Source organism: Falco punctatus (genome assembly GCF_963210335.1).
Source record: "Falco punctatus genome assembly, chromosome: 7".
Classification (NCBI taxonomy): Eukaryota; Metazoa; Chordata; class Aves; order Falconiformes; family Falconidae; genus Falco; species Falco punctatus.
Window position 1 is genome coordinate 63467533 of NC_137587.1, and position 22879 is coordinate 63490411.

The 22879-nt window shown below is 46.9% G+C and overlaps 1 long non-coding RNA gene across 6 annotated transcripts; it reads right to left on the reverse strand.

Moving 5' to 3' along the window:
- Positions 1–1323: 1323 nt before the first annotated feature.
- Positions 1324–22106, reverse strand: LOC308066706. Of its 6 annotated transcripts, none has more exons than XR_013929267.1 (5): positions 17838–22106; positions 16750–16983; positions 5730–16363; positions 3823–4032; positions 1324–3014 (listed from the first exon to the last, which is right to left on the reverse strand). It is a non-coding gene; the product is annotated as an uncharacterized lncRNA (long non-coding RNA). The 6 variants fall into 6 exon arrangements; XR_013929269.1 differs by having other exon boundaries at positions 5730–14416; positions 16136–16983; XR_013929266.1 differs by lacking the exon at positions 16750–16983.
- Between the last annotated feature and the right edge of the window lie 773 nt (positions 22107–22879).

Consider the following 22879-nt stretch of genomic DNA (forward strand, 5'->3'; position numbering starts at 1 on the left):
TGTCCCCTCCTGCACATCCTCCCGGTGGCCTGGCCGGCGGTGGCTGCGGCTCGCTGTGGTCTGACCCACGCAGGGGTTGCCCTGGCTGATGTGGATCTGAGGTTGTCCAAGCAGCCCTGCGTGCACCTTCTGCAGCTGTTGGTAGCAAGGGCAAGAGCCTGTTCCTTCTCTCTTCCCAGTGCACCCGCCTTGCTATGGTGCTAGCAATGGTATGGGCAGTAGGGGAGGTTTAGCACATCATGCCGTTGGGAAAGTCAGCTATTGAAGGTGCTGGCTTCCTTTCTCCTGCCATGCTGGCCTCTCTTCCCAGAGGAAAGTCTTACTAATAGAAGAGAAGCTCCAAAGCACAGTAGAGCCACTGGAGATATTTGCTCTACATGCTGGACTTTGGATAAGTGGCCAGCAGCAAGGGTGGATGCTGTGGCCCCGGTGGAAATGGTGAGTTCTCTGTAAAAGCCTGGGATTCCAGGGAAGTGCCAGTGCCTGGGCATGTATTTAGGAGTGAGAAACGCTGGGATGATGCTTGTGGAACCTGGACCCTTTCTGACTGTCAACAGAAGACTTTGTTGGATTGTTGTTCTTCTACCTCATATGAAGACCATCTGCCTATTTTAATCATTTCATAAATAACCTTGCTTCCCACCTTTACTTGCCTAGGCTTGCTGCTCTCCAGATCCACATTTTAATTGACAATCAGCTTGTGGCGTGGCTGGAGGCTATGCCAATAATGCACATATTCATGGTATGGGAGGCAGATAGGCCCCCTCCCTCAGACACCATCATTCCAAGCAAACATCAGACAAGTGGCTGGCTTTGATGTGGGTCCTGGGTTTGCAGCCTAAAATGAGGAGTCTTTGGAGCCCCGTTTGCCCTGTTCCTTGTGCCAGACATGGCAGAAATGTCATAACGGCCAAGCAGTTGTGTCCTCAGCGTGGTGGAGGAAGTATTTTGCAGTTCCTCAGCAGACATGGTTGTGCTAGAGGGTAATCAAGAGCAGCCTGGGCTTTGCATAGACCGGTGCTGTGAAAATAATGTTAATCAGGGATGGGGAGTGGGGCAGGGAGGGTGGGTGGTAGGGCTGTTGTTGGGCCATCTGAGGCACTTGTCAGAGGACATTAGCCCTGCAATTAGGAGAAGCTGAAGAGAATGGAAGAGAAGACAGCAAGAGAAATGCTGCAGCGAGGAGGGCTTTGTGTCAGCATACAAAGCTTTTTTTCTCAGCAGGGCTGCAGGGATTTGCTCAGGTCTCCTCCCAGATAAATTAACACAGCACAACACCTGCTCCTTTAGTGCAGCCAGGCTAACTCCACTGCAGACCTGGCCTTTCTCTCTCTCTTTTTTTTTTTTTTTTTTTTTTTTTTTATGTGACATGGAAGCAGACTGTGAACTCCCTTCTGTTTTCTTCCCCCTGAACCGCCCTTTTCTCATGGAGGGTGAGATTGTTTCCCCCAGAAGAAAGACTGGAAAAAAAAATCCAAACCAGCTGAAAGATGTAGAACAAACCCTCACCAAAAAAAACCCACCAAGCTGGCAAGAGGTGAAGGGTATGTAATTACTATTCCTTATGCAGCCCACTAAAGCTGCATGTTTTAACCATCTGAGGACAGCAGGGAATTTTCTCTTCCAAGAGAGTCAAATGTGGGGTTTGCATTTTCTTTCTTTTCAGGAGGGGTGCGGGGAAAAAGAAGTGGACTTCATTTTCCTTGGGATTAGCTAAAGCTCCTTCCACTTTTATGTTGGCAACATGAGGTTTCATCAGACCTCTGATCCTGTGCTGAATAAAAATATAGCATTACTGTCAAACTGCAAAACGGAGGGCTTGAACTTAACTGGATTAAAGTGCATTTGAGACAGCATTCTTCCCTTAATGCAGTGATGGTGTGGGGGGCTGCTGCTGCCGTGGCCAAATCAACCCACATCTGTGCCAGAGCATAAGGGGGGTCCTGTTCACTGTTGCTGACCAGAGAACCTCGGGCTGAATTTTCTTCCAGGATATTTGACTTGATGCTTAGATGTTCCATTGCTGGAGTTCTGTGGATTTATTCTCCACGATGCACCATTGGCGACAGGCTCGCTAATCAGTAGGGTGCACCTCATATTCATGGAGATGCATGCACGAGCTTTAATTGCACATAAATGCACTGAGCCACATTTGCTTATAGTTTGGTGTTTGTCTTTCCCATATGAATAAACATCCCGGGCTGCTCCTCTCTGTCCTGCACTCTTGATGGCACTTCCACAGCCTGTTTGCCACCATTGGCTCTTGGTTCACTCTTTGGACACCTTTCTTGCTGGATTTTGCAGGTTTTTTCTGACCTCCACTGTTGGTCCAGTGTATTGTGGGTTTGATGGTATATTTTACAGTGGGGCAGAGGCCTGGGAGAATCCACTCGTGCCATGTTGTGTGTTGCGCCTCCCGTCTCGATGAGTGCCTGCATGCTTGGATGTATCCCCATATGTCCAGTAATGAGCGTGGGCTAATTGCCTAGGCAGATAGAAAAATAGATAGGTAATTTGTAGCTATTTAATTTTACATTAGGCAGAGGGATGTAGGGGCAGAGGCTAATGTTGTTGGCATTTCTTTTCAGGGTTGTTAACCAGATATGCTGCCTCTGGGGCATAACAATGCCTCCCTTGGTAGAGCTCTCTAATACTTTTATTACATTCTTATTAATTTAGCAATGGCCTAAAGTCTGTGAGGCACCTTCCAAGGCATGATCCCTGCCCTGAGGACCTTACAGACTAATTCCAAAGCATGATACAACTGGGGATTACTCAGTGAGGGCAAGGGCCTAATGGAGTAAGAAATGGTTTGTATTAGATAAATGGATAAGAATGAATCAGTGGAAGAGTTAATCACGTCGTTCCTTGCAGGCATGCGGGGATAAGCGGCTCCTTAGGAGGTCTGCAGTGAGGCTGGTTGGTTTAGCGAGATCTTTCCAAGAAGGGACCATGGACTAAGGTTGTCTCTCATGTCCCAGCTCCGTTTGGCACCAGCTCCACGTGGAAGGCTCCTGTGGGAAGCAACGTGTTCCAAGTACAAAGAAGCCACATGAGTAAGCTGTCTGATCAACCAAAGCGTTGGCGGTAACCTCCAACAGGGGACAGGTCTTGCGCCCCCAGCAACACAAACAGCTCCCCTCCCAGCTCTCCTCTTAGCCCTTTAGATGGGGAAGGCTGGGGAGGATTTTTTATTTGGAGTGAAATTGCAAAGCCATGCCTTTTTGCCACAGATTTCAGTCCTTGAGAAGCCACAAACTGACAGTCCCAAACAAAAGAGCTATCCAGGAGGCTGGGGAAAGGGCCGGAGGGGAGCGGGGGCTGGAAAAGAGCTGCTGCTCAGGGGTGGCCAAAGGGCCCCCCCGTGCCCCCCAGCACCTGTCCTCCTCGTTTGAAGCTTGTAAGCTGCCCAGTGTGGCCAGCCGCTGGTGGGACAGATGGGTCTGCAACAGCTGAGGGAGCTCAGGTCAGGAGGGATGAAAGCGAGACAGTGAGCCCTCCCCTCAGTGCCTCGGCAGCGTGGGCTGGTGTGAGCCAGTGAGGAACATTTGGTGTCCATGTGGCATCTGGCAGCAGAGTTTGCTTCTCTGGCATTTCCTTTGGTGAAAGGAAGAGCAAAGCTATTCACTTCCAAGCAGCTGCTCTGCTCCACTGGGAGGGAACAGCATCATCCGCCTCCCTGCCCCGGCCCTTTGGCAGGGTGCTACAGCACGGTCCCCTAAACTAACGCCCCCAGCCCCAGGTAAACATCCTTTGCCCTCATTTACTCTCTCGTATTTTTTTTTTATTACTGAGAAAATTAAAACTCACTGCATCACTTACTTTAAAACCTAGTTGCTGTGGCAACTGGACGCAGGGTTTGAAGTGGCCAGCTCCTTCTTCTTGACATCATTGTTTGACTTTCAGTTGCTGGAGCAACAGTTCGCTGGGAAGAACCAGCAAGGTCGAGGTTTCTTTCTTTCTTCTTCCATGTTGCTTTTCTTTAGGGCCTGAGAGCACCAGCAATGGTTTGCTTTTCACTGAAGACACACACTGTTAACATATGATGGGAAGATGTCAGGCAGTATTAGAAGAAATGGAGATTAGGTCAAAGGCTTGTTACAATGGCAGAATTCCTACAAAACTGGGGAGGGAAAAAAAGAGAGAGAGAGAGAATGAATGAGCCATTATATTTCCCAAGATCAGAGGGTTAGAGAAGACATGGCTCTAGCACACTTGGTGTTAACATTTACCACCTAGCATTTTTCTGTTGGTTGTTCTGAACCCCAAGTTTTTCCAAATCAGAGCTATAGCTGGGGTGATAAGCAGAGAATGTAAAATGCTATCAGATGTAACTACGTAAGCCAACACGATAACATAGCTCCATCATTTCCTCTTATTGAAATGTTACACTTACAGCTTCCTTCCAAAAAGTTTTTCTTTCTGTCAGTGTCATCTCTGGCCACAGAATAGCTGTTTAACCCATCCCAGACTGCTTTCCTCTGCCGTGGGGCACAAGAGGGGATATAGGACAGCTATTTACTTAATTATTGCTTTCTAAAAGTTACATGTCCTCCACGCAGATTGTCCTGGGCTCTGGCTGTAGCCACAGGGGTGGTGGGACAGTGCTGCCAATCAGGTGCACCAAGGTCACCCTGTGCCGGGAGTGGAGAGGGACCGTGTCCTCATTCATAGAGTCATGGAATAATTTAGGTTGGAAAAGACCTTGGAGATGATCAAGTCCAACTGTTAACCCAGCACTGCCAAGTCCACCACTAAACTGTGTCCCTAAGCACCACATCTATGCATTTTTTAAACACCTCCAGGGACTGTGATTCCACTGCCTCCCTGGGTAACTTGCTTCAGTGCTTGACAGCCCTTTTGGTGAAAAAGAATTCCTAATAATCAATCTAAACCTCCCTTGGTGCTGCTTGAGGCCATTTCCTTTTGTCCTGTTGCTTGTGACCTGGGAGAAGAGGCCGACCCCCCCTCGCTGCAGCCCCTTGCAGCAGCTGTGGGGAGTGATAATGTCCCCCCTGAGCCCCCTCCTCTCCAGGCTGAACCCCCCCAGCAGCTCCCCATGGTTCTTGTGCCCCAGCCCCTTCCCCAGCCCCTGCCCGGCTCTGGACACGCTGCAGCCCCTCAGTGTCCCCCCTGCAGTGAGGGCCCAGCGCTGACCCCAGGATTCGAGGGGTGGCCAAGGGCCAAGGGTGCCTTGAAGGTGATGCACCAAGACTTCAGTAAGCTGGCCACTGTCCTTTATCAAAATGCTGATGGCCAGGAGTGCTCAACATCATTTTCCTAAACTGAGACTCTCTCCATTGGTTCTGTGTGCCGTGGTGGCTGACAGCATCTTGGTCCTGGCTGAGCTCTTTGGGTCAGCAAACACCATGTCCCTGCACAGAGCTCTTGGTGAGATTTGGCTGGTTTCCCTCTGGGGTTAGTGTTTGCAGAGCCTGAGGTGACAACAGCTACTAGCTTTTAAGCTGATGCTGAATTTGCAGTTCTCTGGGTTTGAGTTTTGAATTTCTTCCTGGCACGAGGCTGACCAGGCGTGGCGTAAAGGCCAGAGCAAGGGGGAGGCTGGAAGTAGGATGATGCATCCACTGGAATACAGTTTTGGCATTATGCATCAAATTAGTAATAAGTAAAATGTCAAAGCAGAGGCTGGTTTTTGGCAGACGTTTTATGCTTAAAACCTAAATGATTAACTACTGCTCTTTCAGGAGGCTAAACATGTCCTTGATTACCTGACAAAATATTCGTAGGATTTCAGTTTGTATCAGTAAATCAGGAGTGGCCGTAAGTGATGCTGTTGGATGGAATAGAGTAAATGAAAAGTAAAATGCAGTTTTTAATAAAAATGCAACTGGAAGTTAAAAGTATATTTCGAAAAAAAAAATATTAGAGAATTAGTTTAAAACCCAAAAAAGTAGAATCTATTGGTGTAAAGCTAAAGGAAACTGCCATTAAAAGGTACTTAAAAAGCTGAGCTTTTCTTGTTCTGAGAATTCCTGCTAACGTATCTGACTGTCCAGCTCATTCCAGGTTTCCATATATATATATATATATATACACACATATAAAAGTGCAAACTTTTTCACAATGAACTTATGGTTTCAGTATTACACCCTCATTGCCCACAAAATACACAGAATTCAAATTAACAAATATACATGCCTCACAGCCTGCACAATGTCAGCCACAAATATGCAAGCAAGAATGCTGGTTGCTAGAGTTCGGAGTTAGCTATTAGTGAACATTTGTATGGTGTTCAGATAATTTGTTCTTGAATGCCACACATGTACCACATGGTTCAGATGTGGTTTGAGGAGCTATAAAATGGGATTTCAGACTGGTTCTGTCCCTACTCTTAAACCCATGGCTCAATTAGGGCTCAGATGCATCTCAGCTATAGGGCTGGCGTCCTGAGTCTGGGATATTGTGACTAGCTGGGTTTTGTGGAGGCTAAAAGGCATGGATGCAGCTGCTTATTAGTGAATTTGTGCACGTGCCAGTCTGCAGTGAAATGTACTTGAAATAACCTATCCTAGATGTCTCTATGAGGATGACGGCCCTGATGATTTAGCTATTTCAGTTCCAGCTTGAATTATTCATGTATTTGAAAACACTCATGAATTATTTGTGTTTTCACTAAATATATAATTTAAAAACCCAAACCCTTTCTACGAGATATAAAAATTAAATTTATTTTTGCTGCTCTGAGATGCTGCCCCCACCCTGAAACAGCCCTTCAGCTGAAGGCTGGTGGGGAACTGTGGTGTCAGGGTACAGTGATGTCTCAAGCACCAGCATCCCTGCCTTAACCTGCGCCAGCAGGTGATCAGCCCCTGAGTCAGCAAGAAAAAGGAAGACTCTTATAAAACTTAGATCTAACCCTAACTTATTTTCTTAGCTTCTGGATACTGGGATTTTGAGAATGGTGACTATCTTGCACACATGGGTTTAGGGTTTAGTCTGCTTTCACAAGCTGATGCATCTGGACTTAAGGTGCACACCAGTGGATCAAAAGAGCTTGATCCCTGCGATGCAAAGTCCTGATCTGGTACAAATTTACAAGGTGTTTCAAATGCATCCAGCTGTTTTGGTGACATAACTTTATCCTGGCAACCTTTATGCCAAGTCTAGTACTGTCTGTCATCTTCAGGCTGACATAATATGGGCAACTAATCTAAAACTGGAGCACATCATATCACGTGCTTAGGGTAATTCAACAAAAATGTGTTTGTGCTTGATCCAGATCAAATCTGTCCTGCCACGAAATCTGGGATACAACTGATGTGATATTAATAGACATGGAACCACAGCCTAAGCCTCTCCCCCTCCCCAAACATCTGCAGCGGAGGGGGGATGGCAGCGCTGGGAGGAGGCATCCTGTAGGGACAGCAGTTCTGCTCTCGTTTAACTGTGTGAACTTCCCAGTGCTTACATTAATTTTGAAGAAAGTACTTTGGCATAACTGACACAAAATCTGGTCCCTTCACCTCAAGGGATTTGTTTCTTCCAGGGGAAGTCTGAGTAGCTGCACTCTAATGAAGCATCTTAACATATGATGCAGTGTTTCTCATATTTTTTTTCTCTCTCAACTCTTTTGTTGCCATAGAATTGCTTTATATAGCTACTATAGTAGTAGTTTTTTAACCTCTTTGGGCTTCAGATTGTCTGAAAGATCTGGCTGGCCAAGCGCTCTTGATTTCTCCTGGATGTGATATTGCCCTGAACTGCCCAGTGGCACTTCTGAGCCCTGTTAAAAATTACCCCTTCCATTTTGTTGTCTCTGTGCTTTCCCTTGGTTTAAAAAAAAATAAATTTAAAAAATTGCCATTTATAGTTTTCCATCAGATTCCCTGGTCTTTTTGCCTTGTATTGAGTCTACATTCCACTAAAATCTTTCCCTTTTGTGGCTTCTGTCATAAGAATTTAGATATCCATCCCCCCCATTAGCTGATTAATGTGCTTTCATTTTGTCTGAAGCACCAACCGCTTCCACTGACTGCTTGGGGGGCGTGTGTGTGTAAGTGTGCGTGTGTGCGCGCTCAACAAAAGCCTTTTCTCTCTTCATCTCTATGTTCTGGGACTGAGGCCAAGTTGTGATTGTAATAATGTAATCTCTTCTGAATACTTGAAGTGATGGGAAAAAATGAGATTTTGAAAATGAAATAGATTAATCTATACAGCTAGAGGGGGGAAATCATGCATTTTAATTAGCTCTTGAGAGTAATTTTCCTTAAAGTAGTACAAGCCAGGTGTGCAAAAGTATCCTCCTGCCTTGAAAGTCTCGCCTCTCCTTCTGGAGTCCTTGGAAAAGATGGTGACAAGTGACAAGTTCATTCGGGATGCTTCTGCTGAAGGGATTGAACATAAGGCAACTTGACGGGACCTGATTTTTCAGAGGTTGCACTTATGGAACTATGTGAAAATCAAGCTTCTCTTCCCCTAAAGATGCCTAGAAAATTGAAGCAGCTGCTCACTTCAGCATGCAGGAGCACTCTATTTCTTTGTGTGCTCGTGCACACGGGGGAATGGGGATTTATCAAGTTATTTTATTTAACTTTTGTTCAGGATGAGATCATTCCCTAAAAGGTGTTCGCAGTTTATTACCTCGCTGGCGGGGGCTGCTAGCTGTTCTGTGTGCAGGAGAGCACAGAAAGAGGGTCACACATGCTTTTCAGTGGGCAGGGGCATGGGGCTTGCATTGGAAAAGGAAAGCTGACCTGCTGTAGTTTGCCGTACACCTGCTCCTTGTGAAATGAAAATCGCTCGCCCGCAGTATGGCACTTGTGCCCATCCTCACAGCCAGGGCCGGGACAACACACCCAGGTGCCGGCCATCGCGTGGCTGATGAGCAACATCCATCAAACCAACGTAATCCTATGACTTTTGGTTGTGCACCAACACTCTTGGGAAACCCATCTTAGTTGGGAAGCCACCCGGTATTCACCCTCATTTCCTCTCTTTGCCTGGGAAGGGGCGGTTTTGCGATGTTATAGCACATGAAGTCTGGTGACTGGGACTGGGGAAGTGTTTGGTTCCTTGACAAGGACCTTTATTGATCGATTGAGTCTGGTTTTTGCCCAGAGCCTCCCCCGCTTCCCCCCGTGCCAGGTGCCTAACGAAAATCTCCCATGCTGGAGTGCTAACAAGCTCTTCAGCCTCCTCCTTCAGCCCTGATCTGCGACTGACTGCAGAGGAGAGATGATCTTAGAGAATGTGTTGCTTTACCTCAGCCTGAGTTTTATATCCCAGCTAGGCATACTGAAATTTTTCAAACTTCCTTTTCAATCACTCACTTTGGCATGGTAATGGCTTGGGTTGCTCTTTTCTAAAGTCTGTTTTAATTCTTTACCTTTGTATTTTAGCAGTGAGTTGCCTTGAATTTACAGTTCCTGTTGAATTCCTCTATGAATAACACCTAGGTTTCCTACTCTGCAGCTGCAAACAAGGTTTAAAAGCTTTTGGGATTTCTTGGCAGCTAATAACTCCCAGACTTCAGCATAGTTCATTTTCGAAATGTTTCTCATGCTTCAATCTGGACAGCGTTATGCAGGTCAGGGAATCCTGTCAGACTGGGGGCCAGGGGAGGATGTTCCATCAAAAGCTTTTTTGGCAAATAAAAAAAAAAAAAAAAAAGGCCAAAAGGACCTTTAGGAATACTGCTTAATATCCTTTCCATCCAAAATAGGAAAAGCACCTGTAACTGATGCCAAGCACAGGACAAAATAAATAAAAAAAATTCCCCAAGCAAAGACCTCCAACTGGAAATATTTCCTGAATGATCTCACTGAGAATCCCGTAAGTGGCTGGATCAGTTTTCGGGAAAAGGGAACATGGGCTTGAACTCCGTACTGAAAGACAAGAAAAATCTTCGGGAAAAAAAATGAACCAAACCCAGATGCAAGCTGTCAGAGGTGCTAGGATTTTTTTCATTCCTGATTGGAACCTCTTGACATTTACATGGAAAATGTCACAGGGATATAGCAAGACTTGAGATGAGGAAACAGGTCTAAAAAGTGGCATAAAATTATGTTTGCAGCTTTCATGCTGGGCCCACTCTGGTACAGGGGCAGAGCTTGAAGGGCAAATGTTGGCTTTATAGACCTGGTATTGGTAGGTGAGGGATGTGGCATGTGGTGGGTCGAGCAGCAGAGGACTTGTTTCATGTCATCTTGGACTTAAGCAGTTCATGCAGCTGTGCTGTACAGTAAGTGTGTGTGTGTTTGGTGCATTGCCCCACAGAGACAGGACCCTTTTAGACCTGTGCCATCCCCCAGATTTCAGGCTGCCCTTGATTACAGGCTTGCGCTGTTACCAAGGACAAGGTGCCCCATCAAACTCATCACCAAGGTGGGGTTTTTCTTTAACTACGAGCAGATCTTTGCTTACATCTGACCTAGAGTCAGATAACGGTCTCTCCTTTTTAATGATATGTCTGCAATTAGTATTTATTTTTCATTTAATCAGTCAGTGCATGTCAGCTAATACCTCAATAATTATGATCTTGCTGTCAGGGAGGAAGGAAATCAAACCTCAGGAGGTCACACCAAAACTGTGAATCTGATCTCAGTGTAACAGGGGTTCTAGGCAGGACTGATCATACTAATGAGGGATAGGCACTTAGCAGGTTTAGAGGCATAATCCAGGGAACAATGTGACAGATTTTTCCTGCAAATTTGGGCCAACCCGAGTCACGAAGAGACACATCCGGATGGGTATTTTCACTTAGCAAAAACACCTGCTCAGAGCTGGATCTTTATCGTCCAGAATTTCTGTTGACTTGCACTCTGCTTCACTTCTACTCTGAATTTTATTCCTTCAAAGAGGTTCAAATAGATGTATCTTAAGATGCAAAATCCACCAATCTTTGCTTCCAGCTGCACTGAAAATATTGCAAGGCATTTTCTTGTTGAGGCTAAGAAATGCAAAACAACTGGATCATACAGATCAGATGTTTTCAACCTGTAAATTGCAAATGAATTCAAGAGGCCTCCCTCTTATTTTAACTGCCAGGAAAAAGTCTTGAAGTCTTTCTTTTCCATTGCAACACAGGATCATGAGATAGAAGAGACTGAGATCTGCCAAAATAAATCCTCATTGGAAACTTGCTTGGAGCTTTAGAAAAGATTTGAAGAACTTATTTGAGCTGAATTCGTTTGCCTAATCCTAGTGATAATTTGGCTGAAGATGTTCAGTCCTCTCAGATATACTGCAGGCTGCATGATGTTGTACTTAGACACAGGCTTAACAAGAACAGAGTCTCAGTGAACTTCTGTACCACTGTCCTAACACCTTCAATTTGCCAGACTGATGCATTTCATCAAAGTCAACTGTTCTGTCACAATACGATAGCTGAACGCAAGGCATGAGCCTGCAACTGCAAGTGTGTTTAGAAGGGAAAGTAATGCATATGCCATATGGTAGAAATTGATGTCTGGTAATAGATGTTTCATATATTCCAAGAACATCATTTGCTCCAAACGAAAATTCATATACTTTAACTCTTTTTTAACCTACAGCTTGTTTTTTAAGTTAGAGGCCTTGGTTAATTTTTCTTCTGCTTTAATGGTTCTGCTTTCTCCGAGATTTCATAGCATCCATACTAAGTACTACGCTGTTCCTCTGCAAATGCTATCTGTGGTCTCAGCTTCACATTGCCCCTCATCTCCCGTGCCCCGTCGGGAGGGCTGTGCAGTGCTGACAGCTTTTAATGAGCTGCAGAAATGCAGGGCAGAGAGCGTTGCTTCCAATGGGGGAGGGTGCGCTTATCTCTTTACTCACAATCTCGAAAATACTCCCGGGTCCTGGGAGATGAAGGGCCTGGGCATGTAAGTGTAAAAGACAATTAGAGTGGTGTTACTGGCAAGTGAAGATGATTGAAACGCTGTGACTGAAGTGTCCCCTGGCAAAGCTCTGGCTGGAGAGTGCACTTCTGCCCCAGTCTCAGCGTGCCCCAGGACTGTGCCCAGTTCACTGAACGCTTCTTTAGAAGAAACAGAGGAAGGAGGTTCCAGCAGTATTGCATAACTCAGTATTTAAGTGGGTTTGGAGTTTCATGTTCTGCTGTTTCATTTCAAAAAAAACCTTTTTGTTTTAAAACTTTTACAGCACTCAGTTGTAAAAAACTAAGTTATTTATTGTGCTCTTAAGAAAAAAAAAAAAGGAAAATTACTAAATAACTTGTAAGGCTCAGAGTAAGGCTGAATCTTATTTTCAGGAGAGATGTGATCTTTAAGCACTTCACAAGAATGGAATTGATAACTTCTTTCTGTATAATTTAAATCTGATTTGGTTCAGCAAAAGCAATGCCTCATACTTTTTGGATATTTTCAGTAAAAATCACCTCTAAATCATCTTTATGCATCACCTTTTAGGAAGAAATGTGGAAATGCAAAAGTGTCTGGGGTGGAGAATGAACAGTGTTCAAGACAATGCCAGCGCTGCTTAGCACCAAACTTTCCTGGGCTGGAAATGAACAAAAATACCAATTTTCCTTGAAACTCTTAGGGGCATGCAAGGCAGCAGAGTACACTCAGTGGGTAGTTTAGGAAGACCCATGCAAGTAGGGGCACTGGAGAACCCCTCAGAGCTTGATACAGTGCCTTATCTAGGGAGGAGTGTTTCCCACTGCTCCATGACCCCTCCAAGCTTGTCCTGGAGAAGAGGGCATCTACCAAACCCCCATCCCAGCACCTGCAGCCTTGCATGGACATCTTGAAAGGCAGCTGGGCTCTAGATTCCAGACCTGGAATAAGATGGGCCAGAGGAGGTTTTTGCCTAGGCAGAACAGTCCTTTGGCTGCTGCATACTCCATATACATAAATAAATAGACAAATAAATAAATGTAATATGTATACGTCCTGGATGCAGTTATACTTTTCTCCTTGACGTGTTCTTTTCTGCCTCACTGACAGGACTCTGATCAAGACACATAACTTGTAGTGAGTGTGTGTTGAGGTCTTGTGAGGTCTTTTAGCTTCAGCGAGGTGAAGGACTCTGTGTTTCAGACCCCCATCAAACAGGGCAACATAAGTTGTATCTGATGAAGACCAGCGCAGCATGTCATCGGTTCAAAACAAGGGAACAAAAACAGAGCAGAAAATTGCAGCCAATGTGCTGGGAAAGACTCCAACAAAATAGGGAGGCTGCCTCTTTGTGTGGATGAGACACTTTAACTGGACAACGGAGTGAAGAAACACCAACAAAGAAAGGAGAGACCTTCACTTGCAGAGAGAGACCTTATCCAGTGTTGTCTTCTTCCTCCTGGACTGGTGCATGCGTGCTTTGGCTGGTGCCAAAAGAAGGTGCGGAGGAGGCCCTGGGATTTTGTGACAACAGTGAGGACCGCAGCGTGCTCTGCTTTGTGATACGCAGATCTCATGTAGCAACCGAGTAAGGTTTCAGGTCTTCTTTTCCACCCTTTAATGAGACCCTGGCTGCAGCAAGGAGAAGAGTGTCCTGGGCCTCTTCCCGTGGGCTGTTTGGATGTTTTGCTGGAACGGTATTTGTGATGCACAGATCCAGCTTTTTTTCCCAGGCATGAGGGAAAGGGAAATTTTAGGAGAGGGGAGAAAGGAGGCTGATGGTAAGAAGGAGAAAGCCTGTGTGTTTTTTACTTTATGAGCATACGAGCAGCCCACTGTTACAGTAGGGATAGGTGTTGGCTTGTCAATTTTAATATGGTGAAAAGGTGCCTAGAATGATGGATGGGCTCTTGTTAATGGAAGAATGGTTTGTATTACTGGTAGTAATAAACTGATACGTAAATCTGCAGCAAACTTAAAGGCACTTCTAGGTGTCTGAGGAAGATGCTGTTGGTTTAAAGGTATTTTTTCCCAATGACTGTACTACTTCCTATCAAAATCAGATTTCTACAGGAAAGAAGACTGTGAAGATGTTCCTCATGCTGAGGCACTATGTGTTCAAACTTTCTGTACGGTTATGGAAAGAGAGGCATGCCCTTAGCCTAAGTTTTTTAACTGGCCATGTAAAAAACCTCCTGTACAGAAATAGACACTGGCACAAATCATGGGCAGCATCCTACACGTGAGAAGTTCTGGAAACTGGAATGGATGAAGGTACCTGCTTAAAACCTGTGTCATGCTCTTGGGTGACTGCCAGTGGATGGAGAGCAGCAGGGAATTATTTCATGTTCTCCTGAAGAAGCCAGACAGGACTACCGGCAGGAAAGAGAGGCAGCTGCTGGAAAATACCCACTCCTCAAGACATCACCTGGCCTTTGGCCTAGCTGATGTGACCTTCTGCAATCACTCTCCCAATTTCTGCATTGACATAACGAGTCAGTCCAGTCAGTGCTGGCAGGTTGCATTTTCATGTCATTTTTCTCAGGGCATGGGCCCGGGCTGAGATGCGTATCTCTCTCACGGTGGCACAAAGAAGAGGAGCTTCCAGGACTTGCAGCCTGCAGATGTACAGATAAAGATGAGAGGACATCTGGTCTCACCCGCAGTCTGTTGCTAGCTGGCTGCGGTACCAGAGAGACAGGCTCTTGGCAGAGGTTTCTAAAGTGGCTTGAAGTGGGGAGGAGGGAGGGGTTGCTGAGGATTATACGCCCTTATTCTTTTGAAAAAGCAGGAGGGTCCTGGGGAGAGGGCTGGGTGAGAGAAGCTGCCAGATGTGAAGGGAAGCTCAGCCAAAGGAAATTTTCCAAAAGCTGAATCTGATTTTCTAAGAGAAGGCATACAGAGGTATTCCTATGCAGAGCTTCCACGTGCATCTCCAGACTGGTGTCTCCTCAACATGGCAATCAGAAAAATTGTCAGGCCAGTAGTGGTACAGTTCCCCACCCTCAGCCCCCATGACATCCACATATCAACCAAAGATATACAAGTCTGGGCTTTTTATCAGGTTCTTGCTGTTTAAAGAAAGAATCATCTCAAATAAGGACAATCTACGATCAACCTGTTAAGATGCTTCAAGGTTTTGCTCTATGATAAGCACAAATAGAGACTGACTATCTAAAATTCATATATCCCCCCCTGAAGTCCCTGACTTAGAAGTACAAATATCTCCCCCACACAGAATCACCTAGGGTCACATTCTCTGCTGCTGTAAACTGGCAGAAATCCATTGAATTCTCCCATAAATCAATTTAATTAAAAGTGTCTTCTGATGTGTCTTTGTTTAGCAATAATGTTCATCTGAGAGGGTGTTATAGCAGGAAAACAAATCCCTTCTTTACATTCCCTCCCCCCAACCCCCTGGCTCAATTTTAATGTTTTTAAAAAATATTTATTTTTTAAACTGGAACAATAAATGTGTTGTTCACAAAGAACCTTTTGTTCTGCCAATACATTCACTCAGAAGAATGCCTATCTATGGTTGTGTATTAGAGAGGGAGGAGAGAAAGGGTGGGGGGCAATTCACAGGTAAAAATTGTCCATATATGTAACAAAGATGAGTTCATTTGATAAAATAAGACCACCCTCCCTGCAAAGCTATACCTGCAGCATAAATAAATCAACAAATAATACTTTTCTGAACTTCTGAAATAATGTGATTTATTTAAGAACTTTTTGGGTTTTTTTTTTAGCTTTTCTACAAATCTGACTATTCCACTGGGACAAACCCATTAGGCCTAATTCAGCAAAATGCTCCAGCAAATCATTTAACCACATGCTTAACTTTAAGCAGGAGCTTAAGTCTCAGGCATTCAAACCATTTGTGTGTGATTTATTCCTGGCCTTTTGGAGAGCAGAAGGAATGCAATGTGGCCAATCCACAGCTGATAAGGAGGCAAAACCAAAGTGACAGACTAAGGTGTTGGGAAATATTTGCTTGACTCTGAACTTGTGTATTGGCTGGAAAGAGTTCAGGTGCTTTCTGGAACTCTATAGAGAATGCTCATGATATTTTTTCTGCTTTTCATGCGGGCTTTAGCCAACTCACAGGCTCCTAAGCCCCAGGTGCTCTTGCTCAGCACTTGCACCATGGCAGCACGTAGCACGCGGGCTTCAGGACTGCTTTGGGAAAAAACTGGGAGAGGCAGCCAGTCTGCTGGATTGTTATGGTTGTAAAGGGTCAGCTCTCAAACAGGTCTCTCTCCCTTCCAGTCTGCAGTGCATCTGTGATTTTAGGTTACTTACACTGTATGGAATACGTGTCTTCAGTCTTTTCTTACCTTTATGTCATGTGGGGCTCTCCCAAAAATCTGAAATGTCAGGTGTCACTACGCCTGTCCTTTATCATGTGCCAAGATAGACCTAAAAACAAGTTGTCTGAAGACTGTCAGTCCACTTATTCTTTTAAGCCTCCTTGTGATCGTTTCATTTCCATATTCAACCTCTTTCCTTTGGTGAAGGAGCCGTCCAAATTGTGCATTTTGATACCAGGTAAAACGTGTGTGTCCCTGTGCAGCAAAACAACATGGTACGTCTGTGTTGGACTTCTCGTTTTAGCCCACCCCAGATCTCTCCCTCCTCCTCTCTCTCCCCAGGGAGCAGCTGTCACTCAGCCGCCCTTTCCCTTCAGAGCACCCCGCAGGTTCACAGCCCACCAGGCGAGCAAGTGTTGTAACGAATGGTATCATCCAGTGGTTTGCAGCAAGAAGAAAGTCCTGGCCTCCCGGAGACTAAAGGAGAAACTTGGGGAAAATTCCAGACCTTGAACATATACTCTGACTAAGAGACTAAAGATATAATGTGCTAATGCAGAGATTTCCTTGGAAGTACAGGAGGCTTCAGCTCCCCTCTTGCTGGCTTTGGTCATGGACTCCAGTCCTACCTCACAACTCACCACTGCCTGTGGTTTCTCCTCCTAGGTAGATAAGGGCTACGCATTCCTTGATCTTCACTTTTGCAGTCCTCACTGAATACAAACGTGCAGTTCTTTCCTGCATGAAAAAGATGTGTCAGTACTGCTGTAGTGAGACCATCCACTGAAACTGTATTTGCTTTATTAAATCCATTTTTCTCTGAAGTTTTCCCGTCACATGCTGGCTGTGTTGAGCTGATGAGACCTCTTCACCTCCTGAGATGTTTATAGGTTTTAGTAAAGAATATGATGGACAATTTCATCCTTCAAGAGCTAGGATTTCAATTTTAGCCTGCATTAAGCAGGGATATACTGTGGAATAAACTAATATTTCTTACTTAAAAGTCTTATTTCATTTGATTCAAAGCACCTTATTTTTCAGACTTAAACATTACCGCTTTAATTAATTTCACAGTGGCACAGCACTGAATCCTAAGAATAGTTCTGAACTGACCTTAACACATATATGTCCTCTTGAGGACTGAAAGAGGGAAAAGAATCAGAAAGGGAGAAGAGAGAAAAGACTGCAGGAGCTAAAATAAAAGACAATCACCTGAATAAAACCCACTAAGTGTTGAAATGAGGTCGAAAGATATTCGTTAAGACTGTGAAGTAGAAAGGCAGCAATTATTTCTTTGGAAAGTCTCTCTTAAGGACTTTAAGTAGAAGCCTGGAGGAGGCTGCCTCCAGCTAGAAGGAATTGCCCCTGGCTTTACCAGGAGCAGGGAAAGAAAGGAAGCAATTACCCGCTGAACAATGGCACATTAAGACGCTCCTTTCTGTTTTCAAAACCAAGCTCCTTCCCCAGTGTGGTTTCCAGCTGGGTGAGAGGAGGAGGTGGCCTCCTGGGGAGGAACCAGCTGCAGCACCCCACAGAGCCCCCATGGCCGGGCAAGGGAGGGAAGTGCTGCGGGGCCTCTGAGGTGTGCTCCTTCCTTCAGGGCCAGGTAGCTGGAATGGGGTTATCCTGTGGACCCACTTTTGGCAAGCCTTGCATCATTCCTGTTCCCTTCCACGCTCTCCTCCCTGCCCACCGACCCCCTCAGCTGTCCTCCATAGCCAAAGCTCACCCAGAAGCTTCTTGTCAAGGTGTCCTTGCATCCTGCTCCCTCCTCAGTTTCCATGGTGGTTTACCAGCTGAGGAAACACCAAGAGCATGATGTGCTTTTGCCACATCGCCGTCACCCCCTCCTTCCCCTCCGCCCAGGATGGGGATGGGCAGTGCATGGCTGCCCCATGAAACCAGCCCAACCCTGGCAGCAGCTCAGGGGAAGCAGAGGGAGGATGGGCTGTGGGTGGAAGTGTCACTTCAGGCGGATTCGGGTCAGGCCTGAGGATCGGCTGAAGAGGATGCAGAGACACTTGGCTGACCAGAGAGAAGAGGTGGGGGACATAAATCCTTCAAAGCTGGGGCTGAGCCGTCACGCAGCCCTGTCCTGCAAAGTGCCCCAGTCCCTCCACTCCTCTGGAAGTTAGTGGGAGTTGGGGAGGATCAGCCTCCTTGCTGAAGAGGCAACCCTGAGCCCATTTAAAAAAAAAAGATGAACAAACCCACCTTTTTTAATTAAAACCAAATCCAAACCAGCTCAGGCCCTTTCTCAAACCTGCCTTGTTGTCAGAGCAAATTGCAGAGCATCCTGCACGCAGCAGAAAGCTGCTGTTTTTTAATGCATTGCTACAGCGGTGTCCCTGGTGGGGTAAAATAAATGAGCGGCACGCACAGCCCCATGTAAAGGTCAGCAAGAGGCGTTAAAGACAAGAGGCCCTTCCAGCCTCCACGGCCGCTTCCCGGGCAGGCGGCGGAGGGAGGGACCGTGAGTTCACCACCCACGCGGGAGCACTCAGGGGCTTCAACACACACATGTGCTCCCAGCCGCTGTGCTGCACGTTTGCCTTCCAGGAGCGAGGGGTTCACCCACCTCCGGCACGCTGGAGTGCTTAGCTTTGTGGGAACGACCCTGGGCATCAGTGCGTCGGGCTGAGCCTGGTGCACAGCCGGAGCCTGCTCAGTTTTATGAAGTCTGTAAAGCTCTTGCAGGTGCTGGCAGCCCCCCTGCCCCCCCTCTCCACATCTCCCCGCCTCCCTCAGCCAGGCACCCAGCCTTGGCCTCCTGCCCCAGGGCTGCGCGCAGCTGGACAGTATTTTTGGGCTGCTTGGAACAGCCAATTCCCACCGCCTTTCTCAGCCAGCCTTGTTCCTCTTTATGTATGACCTTAAAACCATCTTCCTGTTCCTCCTCCTCTTGCCTTATTCCTACACTTTGCCTTCCCTGACCCATTTCTGCACTTTTTCTTTCCCCACCCTTGTGCAGTTAGGTCAGAGGGGTGCTTTCCCATATCTAGGACACATTTCTGGTTGTCATCTGTGAGTAGTGTTTCACCTCCTTCCTCATGACTGTCCCCAGCTCCGTATTTTTGCCAAGGTCATATGAAGCACATAGGAAGGCTTTTCTGCCGCCGTGGGTTCGAATGCAGGCTGAGTGACTGCAGGGGTTTGCTTATCTGGGTGGAAACCCCCCCAGCGCCTCGGTGGCATGCGTGCCCCTCCACGCCTGTCAGGCTGCCAGAAGCTGCCGCCTCGTTCACTTGTGTGCTGTGTTGGAGGGCATTTCCCCCCTTTCGTTCTTCTTCTGGATCTTGCTGACTTCAAAGAGATTTTGTTCTCCATATCTATAGGTCAAAACACTTGAGCACACGATGTGAACAGGGCTGACCCCTGTAACGACAGTAGGTCATGAGTTCAGCGAGGAGGCTGGTTTTGTTCCTTGCTCAAAGGGAACTTATTGCAGCCTCTGTTGGGGCAGTCTCTGCAGGAAGAAGTGTAATGGGAAAACCAGTCAAGGTAGGGCCACAGTGCCCCCAGGGATGTCAGTGTCCATCCAAGCTAAAAGAACTTGATGGCTGAGACGTGGATTTTGAACTCACCTAATGATCTGACCCTGATGCTTAGAGTGAGTGAACCCCTCTAAACAACACTCTGGATAGTGGCATGGATGTAGCCGCCTTTGGGCATCTGTGTTACAAGTCCCTGACGCCTTCGCATTCTCTATAACACATATCTGTTCAGTCCATGAAACAGTGGGTCTGACCTGCTCTTGGGTCTCAAAAGCAGACTTCTCCCCCATACACACTGTAAAGCCTGAAGCTTGCACTAAGTGCCACCTGAGCCCTGCTTTGGGATTTACTGGTGGAGGGGACCTGAAGACAGTGAGGCCTTTGGGTAGGTCTGAGGAGGATGAGAATGGAGTCACAGCTGAGCCGGCCCACAGATGTCCTAAATTTAGCTCCTCTCTGCTAAGGTGGTGGGAAGGTTATAGCCAGCAGGGTCGGTGGAAGTAACAAAAGCTATAGGGCTCAGCTGTTAGGCTGATGCCCCTGCTCAGAGAGTACATATACCCACCCAGCTCCTAGGAGAATGCTTTTTTTTCTTTAGTCTGGTGGGACCTTCAATTGATGGTTCATCTCTGTCACCAAGGTAGGACTAGTGCTATGGTTTTGCTAATAGGTCATTTTCTTTCGTCTGAGGATGGACTCGTTGCTCTGTTCTTCTACCTCACTTATGTCCTACTCATAGCTGGGAATAAGGAGAAGAGCTCGTGTGCAGCCGTGCGTGGCTCTCCTCTGCATGCTCCTCTGCCTGGCAATCTGTAATCCTGGTAAAGCACCATCTGGGCTGTAAGTGTGTGAATATCCAACATGGCAGCACCTCAAATTCCTAGTTTATGCTTATTAATAACAAGCTGTAAAAATAGCAGTCAGACAAGATGAGATCATCAGGCTGATCGTGGGATGCCATATGCTGTCTGTTCTACTGAGCAAGCCTCACACAGAGGAGACCTGTGCTCCCTTGCCAGAGCAGGGTGGGCTGGGAGGCAGCAAGGTGGTGTGTGGGTACCATCCTTTTTGGGCAAAGCCCACAGGAGCAGAGAGGTACTGCTGGCAGCTGCCGAAAATCTCCAAGTCTGAGGACAGGACGAATATACTATGGGTTTTAGATAGCTTTACCTGGCTGTGCCTCTAGCTGCTCTGTCCTGCTGTGGCATGTACAGTGCATAGAGACCTTCCAGACCGGCATATTTCTGTCTCATTGGGGTGATGGTACCTTAACAGAAGCCAAAGTTTTCTCATCATTTTTTTTTTTTTAATTCTGTTTACCATGAAGTTAAGATATAAAAAACCCCAGTGAGAAAATGCTAGGCCTATTTTTGTATGTGCTTCAAAAAGATGATGTAGGTCTTGGCCAGCGGTGGAATAGCAACGTTTTCTGTACTGAAAGGAATGATATTTCCAGCACCTAGCAGTGTCCTATTTGTCTTTCACAATCCTCTGGCTGAGAAGTGTTTTTCTAGATTAGGGCTCTCCAAACTTTGATAGCTCATGGACAGCTGTGCTATGTTGGTGAAGTGTGAGGGGCACGAACCTGCCCTCTGCTAACCTGGGCCGGGGTGCTGGTGGCTTCTCTTGCTCAGGAGATTTGCCTGTGTTGCACCTGGGCTGTGGTTCACGGCAAACAGCAGAAACAAACTTTCTGAATCCTTCCCTCTGTTTAAGGAACTAATTTTCTGACTTGGATTGTTGCTCCCTTGGTAATGGCCTGGACTGTGGAGCTGCATATTCAAATCCCCCCGTGGACCCTTGTCTGGTTCCCCTTGCTGGTGCGTTGCCGCCTTGCCAGGGGGGCTGCTTTTGGGGGTGTGTGTGTGTGTGTGACTGTAACACCCAAACTAGCCCCTTGCTCCTCTGGTCCTAAAGAGGCTCAGGTGCCAATTAAACCTTGCGCAATCAGGAGAAAATGGGGCCTTTGGTAATATCCCTTCTCAATGCCGATGCCGCAGGTTCTGCTGTCCCAGGATGTGTGTATGAGTCATTGTCTGGAAATCCAAGTGGCCAGATGTCCGCCAGATCCTGCCGAGCCCCTCGGCTCGCTGACTTCAGCTGCTGCAGGGAGGGGGCTGCCCTCCCCCGCAGGTGAGGAGCCTGGTGCATCCCTGCAGGCGGGGGGCGGCTGGGCCCACCTCAGTGACCCCCCCCCCCCCCCCCCCCCCGGGGAGGCTGTGTGGGCAGCTGCCCTGCGCCGCTCACTCTCCAGCTGTGACCGCTGTGGCTTGCAAGGAGCTCTACGAGGGATCCATGCGGGTCCCTGCCCTGAACAGCTGGGGAGATGCTCCTTTGGGTCTTGTCGGTACCCAAGGCTTTTGTTTCTTAGCACCATATTAATGCCAGGGTGCTGCCCCCCGCTGCTGCCCGCTGCCCCCGGGCTGCCACCTCCGGCAAGGTTCGGGCAGACATTGCTGCAGTAGGGTTGGGGTTGGGATCTTCTGAAGGGAGGCAGGGTCCTGCTTTGGCTTGTAACCAAGATGGTATTCTTAAAATAAAAAAACCCATTTTTTTCCAGAATCTTTCATGTTGTCAAAAAGCCTGGTGGCAATGCAAAGTGTAGACACTCCATTGCTTCTAGACAGTAGCACATAAGATTTTTATGAAAAAAAAAAAATGAAATAGCCAGTATGGAATTCAATAAACTCTTTGAAATGTTGTGAAACACCAGGGAGTCCTGTTCTAAGGAAGGTCATTGTCTTTTCAGGAGAAAACCACAGCTTTCTGTGGAAAAATGTGTGACTAGATCAAGCTGCTAACTTGTTGACCAAGGCCAGTGGTCTCTCTCCTTGCTTCAGACCCACCTCCAGCCTGCCCCATAGCCCTGGGCTCAGCTGTACCACCAGTGGGCAACTGGGTCCCATCAGCCTTCATAGGTCAGGTGACCCTCTCCCTTCTTGGGGAGAAGAAATCAGCCAAAGGTCTTGAACCCTGTCACGATGAATGGGGCACTGCAAGAAGCAGCTCTGCTTTAGGGCAGCTCCCTAAATAACCAGCATGGTTATTCGATGGGTGTGTTGTTCACGTACATGCCCACCTTGGGGGATGTATAGACTAGGGCTCCATAATGCACTGCCACGCTCCAGGAGTGCAGCAGAACCCCCCCTTTTTGTATCTGTCCCTGACCGAGCCTTGCTGGAAGGTGAGTCAGGGCAATGGCTCTGCAGGAGCCTGTTGTAATTGCCAGATTTAGGACGTTGGGCTCTGAATAAATCTCTGCTTTTACTTTGCTGGG